This window comes from Rutilus rutilus, assembly GCF_951802725.1.
Source record: "Rutilus rutilus genome assembly, chromosome: 25".
NCBI classification, from domain to species: domain Eukaryota; kingdom Metazoa; phylum Chordata; class Actinopteri; order Cypriniformes; family Leuciscidae; genus Rutilus; species Rutilus rutilus.
Window position 1 is genome coordinate 17,278,936 of NC_140229.1, and position 7,380 is coordinate 17,286,315.

The window sequence follows — 7,380 nt, forward strand, 5'->3', positions numbered from 1 at the left end:
CCAGCAGCTACACTCATGTGTTCAGAAGGAAAGAAAACATCTTCGAAAACATACTTACGCATGCCACAGCAGGAATAGTTCTTAAAAGTATCTTAACGTCGTTCAGAAGCAGTAGAAAACATTGAGACTTATTTTCCCCAGGAAAAATGAACTGAAACGTCTTGCGCGAGCCACTCACTTACCTGGATATGTGCATTTGGAAATCTTCTTTTCCTTTTTTCTACCTTGCGTAACAGCATCAAGTTACAGAAACATTGATCGTCTATTTAATACCTTGTCTTGTGCACTGACAGTAGCGGACTTTGTACTATGAGAGTTGTTATTGTGTTTCTATGAGTGTGTGGAATCAAAATGGCAGTACACATCTGCCTAACCTATGGAGCAAATAGATTTGGGTACAATGGGGCTAAAAGCGTGCTTAAGGAATAATTTTTCCCTTATCATTGTGTATGACAATCAAAATGTTTATTTATTTATTTAAATAGAGCAATATAATTCAAAATACAGTAAATGTAATTGCAGCTAGAGGGTTCTTTTACCTAACATTCTGGATAAAGGCCCCCCATCCCAGTGCAGTCTATAATGATGTTGAGGCAATAGTGATGTCACTATATGATATAGCAATACAATATGCTATGATATTTAATAATATTTATGCAAGTACTAAGTATTTGAGTATAGATTAATAGAACAACTTATTTTTCAATTTAATTACACTGAGAGTTAAAAATTATAAATATTCATATCATAATATAATCATAATATTTTGTCTCAAAACCATTTAATCATTACTTCAGGGATTTTTATTAACTACATAAAGTTTTTAATATCATGTTAGATCCAATACCCTCAATTTCTTTTTATTTGCATATGATCAGTGCATATAGTGACAAAAGATGTTGTTGTTTAGAGCTTAGAGAGAGAGAGAAAAGCGCATTGAGACCCACTGTACCCTACATCTGAAGAAAAGAAAAACATATTGTACCCATCCAATTTCATCTTAAAAATATTTAATTATAAGAAATAGTTTGCTCTAGTAAATATAATACACTCAATCATAGAGGCAAGTGTCTTTTTGTTATTGCTAAACACATTTTTAATATACAAAAAAGGAAATTTGCTCTTACCTTTGTTGGCGAAAGCCAGGTAAAGAGGTGGAATGTGCCAGACAAAACGAGGAGAGAAAAAAGATAAACACATGGTTAGAACTGTAATAACAATTTATTCATCTGTGTTTGTATTCATCTGAAATTGACTATTGCAACTTTTTATTATTTTATGATGCGGTGCGGTTTATGTATATAATTTCTACATAAATTGTGATGCACAGCAATTAGTTAGTAGCTACCTCCAGTTTTACCATCTCCACTGATAAAGGAGCAGATCATGAGCAGTATGCAATCAAAACAACTACAACACTCAATTATTTTACCAAAAGTAATTGAGCAGTACAAATTTAAGAAAACATGTAAACTGATAATAACACTAACAGTGGTATACACTTCTATTAAGCACAAGAGGGAGCATGGGAGAGACCGAAGGGGGGGTTGGACAAGACCATCCCCCACAAACACATGGACAGGCTCCCACCCCTATAAGGAAGAAATGGAATGGTCTGACTCAGTCTGTTGTCATAGAAACGCATGTTGTCAAGGGAGTAGTATGTGTGTCAAAGGAAAAATACAGTGTATGGACATGCATATATGTGGGTTGCGTTAAGCTGTCCGAGCAAACAGATAAAGGATACAAAATAAGAAGGATTTGTTTAAAGCACTGCATATAAATATTAATATTACACATGTAAAGACCTGAAAATATGTGCACACTAAATTATTTCAAGCTTTTTGACAGCATCAGTGTTTGCATCCAGCTCTGGTAGAGGTTTGAGGAGGCAGAAGCAGGACAAAGACTCTCACTGCAGAGAGAAAAGGCCCCTCCTTCCCCCTGGCTGAGAGTCAGCATTCTCACAAACACCACCACAGATCTCATCTGCTGTCTGAGCTTTACTCACATTGATAATACTTTAAACCACTTTAGTATAAGGGAAAATTATTATGCTAGCTCACTCTTCTATGATATATTGCTTGGGATTTTATGCATATGTAGGTGTCAGGAGTCTTTGTCCTGCTTCTGCCTCCAAATCAGTGTTTTACAGTCAATGTCAATGATTAAATGTAAATATGATTAAATGTAAATATTACAAAGACTCTCTCTCTCACTCTCTCTCTATATATATTGACCAAATCAGTGTTTTACAATTTTACAACTGCAACTACAGGGAATCAAACGTTTTTGGCGTACTGTAAACATCAGAGAAAGGGATTTTTTCTTTATGAATATAAATGTGATATTTATGAACACTGGGCAGTGGACCCAGTAATGCTTCAGCTGACACAGATTTGATACTGGATGATGTTTCAGATATCTGGCTGCACTCGCACTGCAGAGAAGCCACTCCCAGCATCTATGAGAGTTTAATGCAGAACCCACACCTAGACCTTCAGCAGCTCTAATACTAATAACACAATAAAAATAATTATATGGTGTTCGTCATTAATCTGAATGTGAATTAAGAAGGGGGATTTAAAATCCAGATGTGTCAAATACACAAAGGTATTGACAGCAAAGAAGAAAGCAGAAGAAAATAGACTATTCACTAATTGACTTCATAGTAACTTTTTGGGTATGCATGCATTGAATGCATAGAAAGGGTTTTGTAATTCCTTATACACAGAGAATGTGAGGCGAGTGTGTCAGTGTAATGCACAAAAGCTTACTGTGCAGGGTTTCTATTCAGCACTGGAGTGAAGAGAGACTCATTTGACAGAGAGTGAAAGAAAATCAAAGCAGTAAAACTCTATTCCATTCTAAACACTGTATCACTGTAAAAGTACTATGAGTATTTGTTGTCTGTATTTTAACACTTTATTCAACTTAGTGAGATTATGAAGCAAGCAAATACATTGACTGACCTAATTTACAATCTTCTCACAACAAAGTTTCCATGAAAAGCCAATCAAAATGGATGTTCATGATGTATCAGGCTATCATAAAAAAAAAAAAAAATCAAGTTGATTACTGAAAAGCATGCCTGCATCTAATAAACCGTTCTATGGACAAATTAGTAACATTTTTGATATTGTATTTTAGTTGATATAGCATAATTATGGTAAAAATAAAAACACAGATTTTGCATCAAGCAATACCTTCAAGAAAACTTTTTTTGCATTGCCACAATCCTTAATATAATAATGCAGAAATAACAAAATAATATTTGCAGTATTACAAATCCCTGATATACTGAGCCATGAAGGAAGCTCTACCTGAGATCACTTGGAAAGTGAAAAGTATAAAAAGGAGCAAATGTTGAAGCAATATTTATGGCAAATCCACCATAAAGCCTGGACAAATGTACCATAGAATTGTCTGACAAAACCACACAGGAGTGTAACAAAATACAAAGCAAAAAAAAAAAAAAAAAAGGTACACCTGTGTATTGAAATTGCACTGTACGTATGTACTGCTATAAATTTAAATATGATATTCATGACTTTAATAGAGTAGCAGAAATCTTGGATGGAACCGAGTTCACTGTGCACCAACATTGTGATGTGTTTGTGAGACTGAACAAGAACTCCAATTTCTCAAACCGATATATACAACATCTGCTAACATATAATGTTTTAAAATGGATAACTTCGTTTCGGGAAAAAACACAAACAAACACGCATAACTAGAAGGAGAGTATAGTGCTTAAAGCTTTAAACTCCTGCAGCAATGAGCGATTATGAGAGAGAGTCTCACCTCTAAAGTCAGATCATCAACCTCCTGCTCCTTCTTTTCTCTCTGAACTGTCCCCAAACGACTCTGGCTCACCAGTGTGTTCTGACTGTAGGGCCTGACAAACTTCACGTCACTCATCCTTGAATCAGTGGTCCCGCACATTTCATAATTATACACATGCTGTAATGTGCCGTCTGCGTAGACTGGAGGGTAATATGGAATTACAGGTAGATTTGCCCCTGATTTAAAAAATAACTTATTCTGCCTCCATCTGTAGATTTTCACTGAGATGATTGAAATAATCGAGACTATGAAGAGCAGGGAGACCACAGCAAGAGCCAAGACTAAATAAAAAGTCAGGTTGTCGTTATATTGTTTTTCATGCGTAAAATCAGTGAACTCTGACAGCACTTCAGGAAAGCTGTCAGCCACAGCCACGTTAATGGAGACCACAGCTGAGCGAGAGGGCTGTCCGTTATCCTCCACAACAACAGTGAGTTTCTGTTTGACAGCATCTTTATCAGTCACTTGTCGCACAGTTCTTATTTCTCCATTCTGTAAACCCACTTCAAACAGCGCTCTGTCTGTAGCTTTCTGTAGTTTATAGGAGAGCCAGGCATTCTGTCCAGAGTCCACATCAACAGCCACCACTTTAGTGACGAGATATCCAACATCTGCAGCACGAGGCACAATCTCAGCCACCACTGAACCGCCAGTCTGTACTGGATACAGAACCTGAGGAGCGTTGTCATTCTGATCTTGGATTATGATGTTTACAGTCACATTGTTTGATAAAGGGGGAGAACCCCCGTCTTGAGCTTTGACTTGTATTTTGAACAATTTCAGCTGTTCATAATCAAAAGATTTTTCTGCATAGATTACTCCAGTTTCTGAATTTATAGAAATGTAAGATGCCAGAGGCGCTCCATTCAAATCTCCATCGATAAGAAAATATGAAACCTTTGCATTTGGCCCCCAGTCCATGTCTTCTGCTTTGACAGTCAAAATAGTTGTAGATGGTGGGTTATTTTCAGCTATAAAGGCATTATATGATTCTTGTTTAAACTGAGGCGCGTGATCATTTACATCAGATATCTTAAGGTTCAAAATCTCTTTGCTAGAAAGAGGTGGGTTTCCCCCGTCTACAGCAGTTACAGTGATATTGTACTCTGCTGTCTGTTCCCTGTCTAGTTCTGAGTCTGTCACCAGATTGTAATAATTAGTTAATGAGGACATGATTTTAAAAGGAGAGTTCAGATCAATAGAACATGTAATCTTACTGTTGTCACCTGAATCCAGATCCTGTACATTTATCATTGCTATAACAGTTCCAGGTGCTGCGTCTTCAGATACTGCACTGGAAAAAGACATTATTGTAATTTTGGGCGTGTTATCGTTTATGTCAATGACGTCAATAATTATCTCACTCGAGTCAGTCAAACCTCCGTGATCTTTAGCTTTGACTTTGACTGTAAACTGCTTGTGTTTTTCATAATCTATATCACCTATGACTTTAACCTCACCAGAATCCGCATCAATGGAGAACAAAGCTTTTACCGCAGATGTCGCGTGCTCAAAATAGTACTGGATGCCGTGACTAGACTCATCAGCATCGGTCGCACTGACTTTTGTTACGATTGTGCTTTTAGGAGCATTTTCAACAACTGATGTTTTATAAGACAACTGGCTAAATACAGGCGCGTTGTCATTTCCATCGAGAACAATAATATTAATCTGTACAGTTGCAGACCTCTGTGGTTTTCCACCATCAATAGCTGTCAGAATTAAGTTATGATGCTTTTTCTTTTCTCTATCTAGGGGAGAATGAAGAACCATCTCGACGTTTTTATTCCCACCAGCGCCATTCTGCAAATTAAGCTTAAAATGATCGGTGGGTTGAAGAGTATATTTCTGAAGCGTGTTCACTCCCACGTCTGGGTCTATTGCGCTCTCTAAAGGAAATCGCGCACCCAGTACCGCTAATTCGCTGATTTCTTGTTCAATTTTAGATTTCGGAAAGACGGGGCTGTTGTCATTGATGTCCTGTATGTCAACAGTAACGCGATAAAGCTCCATCGGATTATCAAAAATGACATCAAAACTGACACTACATGCTGATATCTCTCCACATAGCTCTTCTCTGTCAATTTTATTCTTAACAACCAGATGCCCGTTCTCCTTGTCCAGTCCAATGTACTCACTGCTGTCCGCCGTGAAAACACGCGCTTTTCCTGAAATCAGTCTCTTCGGCTCAAGCCCAAGGTCCGAGGCAATATTTCCAACAAACGAGCCCACTGGCATTTCCTCAGGTATAGAATAACGAATCTGTCCGGTCACACGAGAGGAAAATAAAGCCAACGCGCACACTGTATAGAAGAATAGCGACCCATGTAACCAGCCTTTTCCTCCCGACTCCATTTTTGATCAACAAAGATCGAGCAGAAGCATCCAAAGACAATTTGATAGATTATGTTTCCAACTAAATGCACCTTTCTCAGGCTTGAAGAGTCTAGAGACAAAGCTGAAAGCGGTTTTGCGGTCTTGTTTTGTAGCATTCACAGTTATCTGTTGACGATGTTTAAATTATGCCTTTGCTTTGGGTTGAAGGGAATGATAAAAACACTAGCTTTATAGGTTGAACAGCGGCACTTAGAGTCCAAATACAGTACTACGGAATAGTCACTTTCTCGAAAAACCGACACCAGGACTGAAACTTGAAAAAGTGTTAAATATCCCATATATAAGGTTATGCACTGTGTAATGTTATACATACCACAAAAAAAAAAAAAAAAAAAAGAAAAAAAAAAAAAAGAACATGTCTCTGTTAAAAGAGCAAAGAGTGAGAGGGCAGAGATGATTGTGACAAATGCTTCACAAATCTGAGAACCTCAATCTACAAGAGAACATTGTATTACTAGGTTGTACCACGTTTAGTTTAACCTATTATTAAAGGGATGTTCCCTGCAAAATGAAATCTGTATAAAAAAAAGTTTATTTCATGGAACACAAAAGATATTCTGAAGAACATTGGGAGCCAAACAACATTGGACCACACTGACTTCCATTGTATGGACATAAAAACACTAAGACATTTCTCAAAATATATTATGTGTATATGATGTATATGAGAATATGATGAGAATTTTCATTTCTGAGTGGACTATCCTTTCAATTCATTGATTAAATTGATGAGAAACATCAGTCTCCTGAAGTGATGGCAGCTGTTGTAACACTGTGTAAAAATATGAAAAATGTATTGTACTCCTACTACTACTATACTAATAATAACTTTGAGGTACAAAATCAACATTTAACTTCTGGTTTATTATTTGGTTTGTGATCAAGTTTATTCATGGTAGACAAGAGAACATATATCATCTAATTCAGCAGATTATCTTGTCTAATATGAAATATAACATATCTTCCAAATATTTACCTAAATATAAATTGATAAATAGAAATATGTTTATTTAATATCATGGAAACATTAATATATTTCCTATTGACTTACTGGACTAACAAAAACTGTACAAAGCGGCACAGTGTATAGACCGACATTGAGCACAATTGTGAAAGTGACTAACACACACAAACTGT

General features: G+C 36.6%; 1 protein-coding gene across 1 annotated transcript in view; it reads right to left on the reverse strand.

Moving 5' to 3' along the window:
- Positions 1-7,380, reverse strand: part of LOC311284816 (uncharacterized protein) — a 199,560-nt gene that overhangs the window by 48,026 nt on the left and 144,154 nt on the right. The gene's annotated exons all lie outside the window — the stretch shown is intronic.